Source organism: Rhipicephalus microplus, chromosome 1, assembly GCF_043290135.1.
Source record: "Rhipicephalus microplus isolate Deutch F79 chromosome 1, USDA_Rmic, whole genome shotgun sequence".
NCBI lineage: Eukaryota > Metazoa > Arthropoda > Arachnida > Ixodida > Ixodidae > Rhipicephalus > Rhipicephalus microplus.
In genome coordinates, this window is record NC_134700.1 from 56,066,986 (window position 1) to 56,080,503 (window position 13,518).

Below are 13,518 nucleotides of genomic sequence, written 5' to 3' on the forward strand. Positions count from 1 at the left end.
CCGCGCTGGCATGTCCGGGCACGCTACGCTGGTGCGCTGCGCGGGCCTACGTCACAACGCAGCGCCATTTCCCATGGGGCGCGCGTGACATTCTCCTCTCCTACGAGCTGTGTTGCGCCCGACGATTCGCTCGTCGCGGCAGGTGTTCTCAGGCCTCCACGAGAGGTTGACGCGCTGCTTAGCAGGTGGCTTCTCGTTCGAGCGTTCGACTTCGGCTCTTGTGCGGGAGCCGTAGCGCCTTAGGCAAGCGTACTTGCTCGGTCTTGCGGCGTTCCCTATACAGCCTGAAAGCCCGTGAGTGTCGCACTGTGCTGCATCTTGGGTTAATAAAGCCGTTGTTGTTGTTATCCTGCCTCGTGCAAGGTTTCTGCGCCGTGCCGCAGAAAACGACGAACCCGGCCGCAACGTCTTCGCACGCAGTGGCAGTGGAGGACGTCGCATCCCTACACGGTTGCGCATAGTAGGTAAGCCTTGTGCAAACCTAATTCCACATAACTGGCGCCCAACGTGGGGCCCGAACCCACGACCCTGAGATTAAGAGTCTCATGCTCTACTGACTGAGCTAGCCGCGATGGGGGAGCATTTGTTGGAGGCGGCATGGACGCGGCCGGTGCCTGCGGTACGACCGAGCGCGCGGCTGGTCTCCCGGGCTTTTTCTTGGAAGAACGGGTCTCCGAGGAGGACATAACGAAAGCTGGGGTGTCGGTGAAAAGCCGAAACGCAACTGAAGGTGCGGCCCCGGAGGCGTGACCGGCTGGCCCAATAAAGAGAGCCAACTCCGTCGAATTGAAGGTTGCGTCAGCCAATAGGGCACACGCTTCCCTTCTCCCGCCGACTACGCGGAAAATACCCAGTGAGAGTGAGCCACCGGGGAAAGGGCTTTTCTCTCTCGAGCAGCCGGGAGCGCTGAGAACCGGGTGGATATTCCGCGCGCAGCGCGTGTAATGGTGTTACCAGGGAGAAAGCTCGCCAGGTAGCCGTTACTGTTGCTGCTGGACGGGCTCTCGCACAGCAGCTATAATCTCCGCTCCCTTACATGGAAGGGATAACGTCCCGCTACATGCCGGGGCAGAAAATCAGCCTAGGTGCGTTTTCGCAGGTTGTACTGATGGCGTGGTTTGGAACCAGCCTTATCCCGGTTTCCCTGCGGTTCGGTGACCGCCTCCTCCTCCCCGAAGTCGTTGCTGCGGGCAACGAAAGGTTTGAGGTCAGAGACGTTAACTGGACCGCCGACTGGTCTCCCTTAGGAGTCAGCCAGCTTGTATACCAGGGGCGACACTTTGATGTGCACTCGGTATGGACCCGACCTTTGGCCGAAAGAGAGGCCGAGATGCATTTGGCGGCGTCACTCAAGACGTGATTGCGCCTGAGGACGAGATCACCGACATCGTAACGGACATCCCGATGCGACTGGTCGTATTGAGCCTTCTGACCAGCTCGCGCTTTTGCCAGGTTGGAACGCACCAGGTCGAGGGCCACGTCCACCCGTGAGCGCAGTTCCGCCGCGTAGCCAGACGGGCTGACCTTCGCGGCGCTTGCCCCGCCTCCACCCCGTAGGACGCGGTCCATGGGGTTAGGCAGCTCTTTCCCAAAGTTGAGAAAAGCGGGCGTGTACCCTGTCGAGCGATTGACCGTAGACTGCAACGAGAAGCCGATCTCGTTAAGACAACCATGCCAATCCCTCTGTTGCTGCGCAAAGGGTGTCAGCAAGGGCTTGAGGTTCCGGTTGATCCGCTCGGTCGGGTTGGCCTTAGGGTGATACGTGGTTGTTTTATGGTGCTTAATGCCAAAGGCAGCACATGCATCCTCAAACATCTTGGCCATGAAATAGGACGCACTGCCGTGATCAACTCCGCCGGAAAGCCAAAGCGGGTAAAGACCTCGGTCAACTTGTCCCAGAACGCGCGTGCCGTGAACTTCCGAAGGGGAAACAGTTCGACCCACTTCGTGAAGTGATCTGTGACAGCCAGGGGAAGAACATGACCTCTCCGGCTTCTTGGGAAAAGTCCCATATTGTCACAGGCCGCGACCTGCCAAGGTTGTTGGCTGTCGATCGGCTGCATGAGCCCCGGAGGCTTGCCCCCGCGAGGCTTCACGCATTGGCACACGCGGCATGAGTGGGCGTAGAGAAGGGCGTCGCGCTTCATGCCAGGCCAGGTTGCGGAGCGGCACAACTTTTAAAGCGTCTTAAGGCCACTCGCGTGTCCGCCCAACCGCGAGTCGTGGAAATAACCTAGGGTGGCTTTCCTTAGACTGCGGGGTATCACCACCTTGAAAGACTCCTGGGGAGCTTCTTCAGATGGGACGTAGCGCAGGAGAACGCCGTTAACATCAAGCAGGTACGAGTCCAACGTGCCCGCAGCAATACCAGCCTGCGTACGGCACTCGGCGCCGACAGCAATACCAGCTGTCTGTTCGCGCCCGGCGTCTTGACCGCCCCGCGAGCTCAGCTCTTTGAGCTCATCAACGATGTGTTGACAAAACGGATCGTCCTGCTGTGCCTTGAGCGGCTCCTCTCTTCTAAAGACGATACCAGTGGACGTGACAGGGTCTACCAGGTATGCGTCCTCACCCGAGGCTGTCGACTCGAAAGTCACTTCACCATCGGAGTTCGTGCCTTTCGACCCTTTGGAGACAGTGGGCCCGGGGTCTACTTGGTGCGATTGCTCTCGGGAGTGGCGGACACAAGTGTCGGACGCCGAAACGGGGGCACGCGACAAGGCGTAAGCCACGACGTTCGAACTCCCTTTTCGGTAGCGCACAACAAAGTTCTACCGCTGCAAGGTCAACGCCCAGCGCGCGAGGCAGCCTGAGGGCTCGCGCAAGCGCTTAAGCCAGGTGAGTGCCATGTTGTCCGTTTCCACCACGAATGGCACGCCGTCGACGTAGCAGTCGAACTTCCGGAGAGCAAAAACTATAGCGAGACATTCCCTTTCTGTGACGCTATAGTTACGCTCGGCGGCGTTAAGTGACCGGCTTGCAAAGGCGACTGGCCGGAGGACGCTGTCATGCTCCTGAAGGAGTACCGCACCGAGACCCAGGTCGCTCGCGTCCGCTTGGACAACGAACTCTCTGTTCAGGTCGGGCTGCTTTAACTCGGCTGTGGCCACTAGAGCTTCGGAAAGCGCCTTGAAGGCTCGCTCTTGTTCTGGCCCCCCGCTCCATCGTGCCGACTTTTTCAAGAGTGCAGTCAAGGGCGCTTGGAGGGTTGCACAGTTTGGGATGAACTGTCGATGGTAGTTCACCATGCCCAAAAAGCGCCTCAGGCCCTGAATGTTTGCCTGCGTCGGGTACTCCACAATGGCACGTACCTTCTCCTCGCACGGCAGAACACGACCGCTCTGAATGGTAAAGCCTAATAGTGAGATGCGAGTCTCAGTTATTTGAGCTTTCTTCGGGTTCAAAGTCAACCCGGCGGCACGCAACCTCCCGAGGACATCCTCCAAGTGGTGAGGTGTTCCTCGAACGCTCGAGAGAAGATGACGATGTCGTCGAGGTACGCCATGGTGTGTTACGAACAGGTATTGAGCTCGTTTCGCGCCGCTTCAAAAAACCTGTTTTCTCCGCTCGTGATGAACCGATTCAAAAAAAGCGTCCCCTAGAACGCGGTTTATCAATCTCTGAAACGTAGCTGCAGCTCCAGAACAGCCAAACGGCATGCGGATAAACTCGTACAAACCTCTGTGAGAGGTTAACGCAGTTTTCTCCGCGTGAGCCGGCTCCATCTGAACCTGTAGGTAACCGCGGCTAGCATCCAAGGTGCTGAAGTAGCAAGCACCGCCTAGAGCAGCCACGATCGAGTCAACGTTAGGCATAGGATAAGCATCCTTCTTCGTGACCTCGTTCAGCCGGCGGTAGTCCACACAGAGCCGATGAGAGCCGTCTCTTTTGGGGACCATTACCACAGGTGAACCCAAAGGACTGTTTGAGAGTTGGACAACTCCGGTCTCAATCAACTCATCCAGTGCCTGGTCAATTGCTTTCCTCTTTGCCGCACTAACGGGGCGAAGATTGCATTTTCACGGTTGTTCGTCAGCTGTGTCAATCCGGTGCCTCACCAGAGAGGTGCAACCCGGGCGTTCGGTGAACGTGTCGCTGAAACGTGTCAACAGCGACGACAGGCGTGCTTTCTCGCGTTTCGACAAGCTGTCCGGCAAAGGCGGCAGCGAGCCATTCGAGTTGCTGCTTAGCGGGGGGGTCACCGGCATAGCCGAGACGTCGTTCACCGCGGCAGCATTATGCTCGAGGGAAAGCTGTACGCACGGACCGTTTTCCGCCGCGCCGGCCAAATGACCAGTCCTGTCCACTCCGGCGATGCCGCCTGGCCCGGGCCTTCAACCTGCCCTGTTGACCGACTCCGTTCAGGCGGTCGTGGCGGCGCTCGTCATGGACTCATCATTCAAGTCGGCCATAGCTGCAGTGGTGTCTGCCGCCCTCCCGCGGCCCCTGGTTCCTGCTGAGACGCCGCCGAACGAAGACACCGGGGCCCCCGTCGATCTCGTTGACGGCACTGAGCTGGACCTCAGTTGTGTCGAATAAAGGTGTCAGTGGATGCTTTTATTACGGTGTCGTTAGGGCGGCCTTGGTCTTAGGAGGGGGGGATGTGGGAATCGAGAGCACCCTCCTACCTGGCGCCTTGTTCTCAGCTGCCGCACGCGCGCCAGCGGCGTAGCCAGGGCGTGCATAAGCACCGGCACCCACCAAGATGACTGCCAGGGCGCCTCTTGGTCTGGGCCAGTCGACCATTGGCTCCTTCCCGCGCTGGCATGTCCGGGCACGCTACGCTGGCGCGGTTCGCGGGCCTACGTCACAACGCAGTGCCATTTCCCTTTGGGCCGCGCATGACATCCTTCTCTCCTACGAGCTATGTTGCGCCCGACGATTCGCTCGTCGAGGCAGATGCTCTCAGGCCTTCACGAGGGGTTGACGCACTGCTTAGCAGGTGGCTTCTCGTTCGAGCGTTCGACTTCGGCCCTTGTGCGGGAGTCGTAGCGCGTTAGGCAAGCGTACTTGCTCGGTCTTGCGGAGTTCCCTATACAGCCTGCAAGCCCGTGGGTGTCGCACTGTGCTGCATCTTGGGTTAATAAACCCGTTGTTGTTGTTATCCTGCCTCGTGCGTGGTTTCTGCGCTGTGCCGGAGAAAACGACGAACCCGGCCGCAACGTCTTCACACGCAGCGGCAGTGGAGGACGTCGCATCCCTACATGGTTGCGCGTAGTAGGTAAGCCTTGTGCTAACCTATCTCCACAAGTTCGTCGTGACCCGTGTGCGTGCGCGCCGGCGTTCGTATCAACGCGTCCAGCCGTTGATGCCACGCCAGGCGCCGATATCCTCCTAGTTGAGATCAGTTGATCGCTCACGGACTTCTAGTGTGGATATGCCTGCCATGTACTCACATGTGCGCGCGTCGTTGCTTTGACGCGTGCGCGTCTGAGCGCACACGGCGTCTCTCCTTCACGAAGAGGGGCACAGGCAGTGCTATCTCGTGCACGTCTTCGCGCAGGTGGCCGCCGGGCCGCGCCGATGGACGCTGATTTCGCCTGGCCTAAGACTAATCGCAGCGAAATCGGGCTATAGGTGGCAGCACCATCTCCGCGCAAGGTTGGATAGGCGGTCAGCGGTGCGTATACAAATGTACGCAGCGGCGCTTCGTTGCGTGCGGTCTTAGCCAATTGTTGACGGATAAAATAGTACCTACTAGAGTATACTGTTAATAAGCTCTTACCTAATGAATTGGTGCACGACGCCTATGCAACGTTAACATTACCCGCGAGTAAAGCGCATTCTGCTTTTCATAGGGATGCTCGCCCTTGGTGGCTCTCTTCACGCTTTCGCACTAAATCACGCCTTTGTCGTGTTGTTTATACGTGGTTAGCTTGTGTTCCGCCTGCTACGCACTTCTGTACCGTGACTGAAGTACTTTTTCACATCTTTGTCATCTTCATACTACAAAAAAGAGAGAAAGAAAGATCGTAGGAAGCCCGCATACCTGTGCGATTTGTTCAGTGCCACCGTTCGCACCTTATACGCATATGATTTTTTTCTCAAATTCTGTTCAGCATGAAATGTGGGGCAGTCGATCAGTCTAGTCAAGAAAGCTTAGTGGCTGATGGTGCTTCGCGCTGCACTGCGTTTACCACGTTTACGCACATGGCCTGGTAAATGGGACAAGCATGTTTTTCTTTTTTCAGACAAAACATTACCACTGCCCTCAGTCGGTCACTAACAATGCCAGAGAAATACTGAAGACGATGCAAAAAAACATAAACTTTATTTGCAGTGAAATTATACGACATTATATAATTATATATAAGGCATGCCATCTGAAATAATTTTCAACGTCCGGGCTCCCGAAAGCGTTCTTAAATCTAAGCACACTGTTGCGCACGGTAACTGTGCTCTAAGTACAGTTTAAGTGCCGATGTGTCACAATTTATGTGATAGTAATGTTTTTATGTAATGGTACCATGGGCAGATAAACACTACAAAGGCTCCTCGCATATTCTCGAAACTACAGTGCCATGATTGTACACTTACGAACAACGCGCAAGTGAATGCCATAGAGCCCATTTTTTTTTTACAACTGAGTCGCTATAAAACTCTGCATTCACCCACCATTAAATAGCCCTCATGTTTGGGAGGATGCCGAGGGCATTTTGCAATGTGCTTGAAACAGAAATCGGCACCCACTTTGAAATTATTCTGCTGCATGAAGGGTACGACGGCAATAAACAGCACTCTGGAAAGTTGCACTCGCTGATCTTATTACAATGCGTTAGCAGCCGAGCAAGAGCAAATGCTTTCGTACGTCATTTTAGGCATACGTAAAAACTGTTACACTCGCGCTTACATGACCGGAAAAAAACAAACTTTGAGAACGTGAATACGTGCGTGCACATAGAAACACAACGTGGCTAGAAAACGATGCATGGAGCAATCCACACTTCAGCACTTTGGCCAGTTGTCGCCAGGCGGCGACTCTGCTCGATCTCGCGGCCAATAGAGTGCTCGAGTTTTGCTAGCATGACATCGCTGCGCCCTGCCTGCGCACGCGTAAACGTTGCGTCGGAGTATATTGGGCCCTTCATGACACGCTCGCCGCCGTTTCGTTAGCTCCACATATACCGAATTTGGTATGACGGGAAGTGATTGATTAATTAATATGTGGGGTTTAACGTCCCAAAACCACCATATCATTTTGAGAGACGCCGTAGTGGAGAGCTCCGGAAATTTCGACCACCTGGGGTTCTTTACCGTCCACCCAAATCTGAGCACACGGGCCTACAACATTTCCGCCTCCAGCGGAAATGCAGCCGCTGCACCCTGGATTCGATCCCGCGACCTGCGGACCAGCTACTGAGTACCTTAGCCACTAGACCGCCGCGGCGGGGTGATGACGGGAAGTGAATATACGGCGAAGGTGCGTCTTATGTAAAACATGACTGCATGCTACACTAATAGCGCTCTCGAGGCCGTTTCACTATATAGTTCCACATATACCAAATTTGGTATTACGTGACGTGCAAGGACGACAAATGTGAATTACACGTCCAAACATGATAGCCATGACATGGATGTCATGTACATGCTACGCTCATAGCATGCTTGCGGTCGTTTCGCGAGATACATATATAACAAAGTTGGTATAAGCTGACGTTAATAATACGAAGGTAAATGAAACGTTTAAACATGATAATCATGATATGGAAGTTGTGTATGGCACAATTTACCTTCTACTTGCAACGTTGTGCTCATTTTAAAGTGACCTATCAACCTTCCTCATTCGTGATTCGCATATAATCGATTCCCACTGTACGTGGGATCTGCTCCCCCTCCCCCTTTTTTCTTCTCCAGCGCTTCGTCCGTCGTCTGGATGAGCTTCGCAGCTGGAGGGGCGGCGGAACGATTGTCCGCGGAAGAGATTTGCGCGGATATGTCCGTCGTGTGGACACACGCTAAGCGGTGGCAGAGTGGTACCGATATAAAAAAGAAAAAAAATTGACGAAAAAGCGGCCGTCACGAGCGAATGTGATACGAAAGTGCAGGCAGAATTTGACGCAGCGCCAGTATTTCTTTTTCTATCCAGCGATTAGCGAGCAGCGGAACGTTGGTTGCAAACTTGAGGCAAACAAGCAATATGCGCTTGATCTGTTCTTTAATTGATTAACAGTTCAATATCAAAGTTTTAATATCAAAGTTTTATTTGCAGGAAAAAAAAAATACAAAAACTTCCCTGCGGGAGGCAAAGACTAAAGGCTAAATAGCCTGACGAGGTCTTGACCTCCTGATACAGTCTGCATCAGTGCCATATTACACATATTCACACATCAGTAACATACATATACAAATAAGTGACATTATACATATCTTATTTAGTTACATAGCTTATTTCTACATGATATACATTCAGAATATGTTTTACATAAACAGGAAACAATTTTGGTATCAAACGATTCTGTTTAAGTATCATTGTTCACAGTAAGAAAAAAAAAATCAACTCAGTATACAAGTATTCCTAAATATAAAAGCCTATGGATCTACTATGTCTTTAGTCAAAAGAAGAAAGGATTTATGATGACATTTAAATTGTTTAGTTTTCAGAGTAAAGTCTATATTCGATTCGTGAAGGTTTAGCAATTGTATGATCTTATAATCAATAGCCTGCTTGCCATAGTTCGTGCGTGTTTTCTTAGTTTTTCGGGTAGAATTTCTGAAGCCATATGTTGTTGATACAGTGCGTGGAAAGGAATCCTGTAGTTTATGTTTGTGGATGTGTTGCATCAGTTTAAGATTATATACTTTCCTAGCAGATAGAATTCCATGTTTAAGAAAAAGCGGCTGAGTGTCTAAGTCCTTGGGGTGACCTTTATATTTTTCTATTACACGGAGCGCGCGCTTTTGCAAGATTAATATACGATCGTAATTGGTCTTAGTTGTTGTTCCCCATACAAGCATTCCGTATAGAAGCTTGGAGTAAAACATGCTATAATATAATGATTTACATAACCATGAAGGGAGGAGGAAAGCAATTTTACTCAAGCACCCTACAGAACGAGCTAGATCTACCAAGAGACTATTTACGTGCGGTGTCCATGTTAAGTGCTCATGAAACCAGACTCCAAGGAATTTTTGTGTGCTGACTTGTTCGAGTCGCTGATTGTCAAACAAGATTACTATATTATCACTGATGTGCTTGTTAATGGGCCTGAACATAATAAATTTTGTTTTTTGTGTGTTTAATTTTAGTTTGTTTTTTGTTAGCCAGCCTGAGAGTTTCGAGAGATATACATTTGTCGAAGCTTCTACTTCCTGAATGGTGGAGCCTGTGAAAAATATACTTGTGTCGTCAGCGAACATTTTAATTTCGGGTGTATACTGAACCTCTGTAATATCATTTATATATAAAAGGAAAAGCACGGGGCCTAAAATGGACCCCTGCGGAACTCCTTTCTTTACGCTTAAATAGTCTGACTTTTTACTGTCTATGCTAACAAATTGTTGTCTGGATGATAAATAGCTTTTAAATAAATCAGAGACTATTCCACGAATTCCATAGCGGCTTAATTTCAACAGTAAGATATTATGGTCAACAGAATCGAACGCTTTACGCAAGTCAAGGAAGACACCTAACGTGAACATTTTATTTTCAATATTTTCTATTATGCGGCTTTTTACATCAATTAGTGCCTCTTCCGTGGTTTTATTTTTGCGAAAACCATATTGATGCGGTGATAAGATATTGTACTTCTCAAGATATTTCATAAGGCGCGTATTTATACATTTTTCATAAATTTTTGAGAATACAGGTAATACGGATATCGGACGATAGTTTGTTAATTCAGTAGTGTTGCCACCTTTATGAATGGGTGTAACTTTGGCGACCTTAAGTTTTGTTGGAAAGATTCCAATAAGAAAGGAATAATTTACCAGATATGCTAATACGGGGCTAAGTATAGATGCGACAGCCTTTACTGGAGCCACCCTTACGTCATCATAACCACTCGCAACGTTTGTCTTTAGTTCTTTTATATATCGGTAGACTTCCTCGGGTAATACTTCGTGTAGTACGAGAGAGTTCATGCAACTACTTGTTTCATCTTCATATTGTGTTGAGTCTTCATCACAAACAGCCACATTTACAAAGTATTGGTTAATTGCGTTTGCCAGTTCCTTACCCTCCAGAATGATATTGTTGACTTTTACTTGTTTAGGTGTATTTGACGTTGCTGTTCTCCCAGTTAAGGAAATAACTTGTTTCCATATTTTTGCCGGTTCTGATTTTATACGTGAGAAGGTGGCTTCATAATAGGCAAGTTTAGCCTTCCTAGTGTCACTATTTAGTTTGTTGCGGAATCGCTTGAATTCACGCAATATTGCAATATCTCTAGTAGCAAGAAACCTGTGAAAAAGCGCGTTTTTCTGCTTGATTCGTTTCAGGAGGTCACTGTTTATCCATGGTTTTCTGTTCTTACCCTTTCGTGTTCTGATCTGTTGTATCGGGAAAGCAATATCGTAGCACTCAAGGAAAATAGCTAGGAAAGTATTATATGCGCTATCTGGATTGCATTGCACATACACAGGTGACCAGTCAGCACGTTCAATTAATTCAGTAAACTTAAGCAGTGATTTGTCATCAATATATCTATACCGCGCGATATTTGGACATTTAATTTTGTGCTGCAGGTTTTGTGTAGAAATGTAGATAGGTAGGTGGTCACTTAGGTCTGAGCACAGTATGCCCGAGGTGTAATCGCAGCTATTTAGGCTTGTTATACAGACGTCAAGTGACGTGGAACTATTGTGAGTAATACGGGTTGGATATATAATGGCATTCCGACATCCATATGATGCTACAAGGTTTTTCAAGTCAAGCGCGTACAGCTCTTCACTCATCATATTAATATTTACATCACCCATGATAAAATATGGTTTTTTTATCTCATTAAAACAATGCATGAGGTTTTCCATATGACTGAGAAAATGCCTCTTATATCCAGTTGGGGGTCTATACACCACGGCAAGTACAAAAGAATTTGTTTCTATTGCTAGGCACTCTATGTCACCATTACTCACAGAAAGATCATCAAGCATTTGAAAACAATATCGCTGCCGCAAGTATATAGCCAACCCTCCACCTCTTCCTGCGCGATCCAAGCGTGCTATATTATAGTTAGTGAACTGAGGAGACATGTCAGTATTACACAGCCATGTCTCTGTAAACAATATAGCATCGATGTCCACGTGAAGAGAACTCATAAAGACATCAAATGCTTCATGCTTGTTCCTAATACTTCTTATATTTTGATGTAGTATGGTAAAGGAGGCATCATTAATTATTGGTATTGTTGTTTCTATAGTAGACATGGTGAAAAAAATCCGCCTTCTCTTCTCCTTCCCTTCCCCTTTCTTTACTTAATGAGACCTAAATCAATTGGGCTTGTTATCCGGATTACATCTGACGTTTCATCTTTGCGAGCAAGAATTTTTCCTCCACTAGACCATACGAATTTCCATTTTGCAGATTTCTTTTTTGCTATGGCTGCGCCAAGAAGCTGCTTGTTCTGTCGCGTCAGGTGCTCGTTAACATAAATAACGCTTTCCGCTCCCTCGTAATCGAGGTGACTAGAAAGGATCCTTTGTTTCTTTGCTTTTGCGAGCACCGCATTACGTTTGTTGCGCGAGATGAGCCGGACAACGATGTTCCGTTCATTCCTTTTTGCCGTCGACACCCTGTGACAGATGTCGATGTCACTGTCAGATATTGGCTCGCTGATTGAGCTTGGCTCGCGAACACTGTGCGGAGGGCAGTCTGTTGAGCATGCATGCATGGAACACTTTGCTCAAGTTGAGTCCATAGGCAGAACATTATTGCGAAAAGCGCTTGTTGCATTGAATTTTCTTTTTCGTTGTTCTCATTCACTCAGTTGTATAGTGCTGACATGCGTACCTAATCCGAGTAAGCCAGAATTAAAAACGGGATGCATGTGGTCATGCCTGAACTTAGCCTCTTATATACAAGATTACTCTTTGAACGGCGTAAAGTGGCATTGCGGCAACGAAACTAGTGTGTTATCGGTTAATACTCCCGATGAATTTATGCTGATCAAGAGATCGCCGCATTGGAGCAGTGTCTATGGAGCTCAGCTTCTGACCTAGAGGTCCCGGGTTTGATCCCGGCCGGGGCGGTCACATTTCGATGAAGGCAAGAGGTAGTGGGCCTTCAGTTGTGCAATGTCAGGGTACGTTAAAGAACACCAGATCGTCAAAACTTCTGGAACCCTTCACTGAGACGTCTTTCACAATAATCTCGTGGTTTAGGAACGTAAAACCTCAGATAATATAATGCTGATCAGGAAAGCCTACTAGACTAAAGAAAGAACGTGTTTGACGAGTGCTATTTCGCTTCACCAAAATAGTCCTGAAATCTTACACGCCTCTCGATTGTATTATCGACGTGCTTCTACCACTTTCACTCAAGAATGGCAAGCATGTTACCAGCCCGCGACACTTTTTTTTGTTTGTTTGATAGGTAAGTGGCGAGCGCTGAGAATTCAAGGAACGAAATGCAAGCCAGTAGCGAACAAGCCGATGGAAGATATCTGTGTAGTTACTATTACAGTGTCTAGAAATATAGTGCCTAGTGTGCTGAGCGCGCGTATTTCTTACGAGAGAGGGTGGCCGCGCATGTGATGACTGCACTCAGATGCCACAAGCGGCGCTGCGTGTCGGGAGGGTGCATGTGCATGTTTTGCAATTTTTTCAGCTTGTCTTTATAATTATAGGGCAGCTGTTAAAATCCATGTAGCACTTATTTTATTGTACGGATTTTTCGTGGGTCAGTCACCAGGTATTTATAAGTTTGTGCGTGTGTTTGTGTTTGATTTTTGTTTTGTTTTTTTTTGCCCCAATGTGGGTCGAGGTGCACATACATTGAACACGCAAATTTTTGTAGTAGAGCTTAGACTTTCTCTTTTTCGTAGGGCAGGGCTCGAGTTTTGTAATTACCAAGTGAGACAAGTCATAGGGACAATTGGTGTCGGAAATACATGGCTAAAAAGACTGTAAAGTGTTCAGGATGTGGGGTTGGTTTGAAAGTGGACCCAAGTATAGAAGTGGAAGGAGAAGAGGCTGACGCAAAGTGTAGGCAATGTGAGGTCGAGGAAAAAATGGAGAAAATGATGGTTAGCCAGAGTGACCTGCTGATGAGAATCACCGAGCTCGAGACTGCGTTGGCGACAGAGCAAGAGAAAACGAGGGCTATTGGAGAAAGGCTGAAGTCCGCTGAGGAAGCACTAGCTAAAGTGAACAAAGGAGCAGCCTACGGAGAGAACAGTAGGGAACTGGCAACCAGAACAGCGGAGAAGAAAGAAAAAGCAGGTTTGGAAAAAACAGGTTCAGCCGGTTCATTTGTCGCTAGGGCCAGCTTCAGCGAAGTAGTGGTGGGGCTGGTAGGGGACAAAGCAACCGGCGTCACAGGTGCAAGTAACCCCCAGGTGCAGGACGCTCCAGCTGAAAAGT

The 13,518-nt window shown here is 49.1% G+C and overlaps 1 non-coding gene across 1 annotated transcript; it reads right to left on the reverse strand.

Moving 5' to 3' along the window:
• Window positions 1–499: 499 nt before the first annotated feature.
• TRNAK-CUU (transfer RNA lysine (anticodon CUU)) lies at window positions 500–581 on the reverse strand. The gene has a single exon. It is a non-coding gene; the product is annotated as a tRNA-Lys (tRNA).
• Window positions 582–13,518: the final 12,937 nt, after the last annotated feature.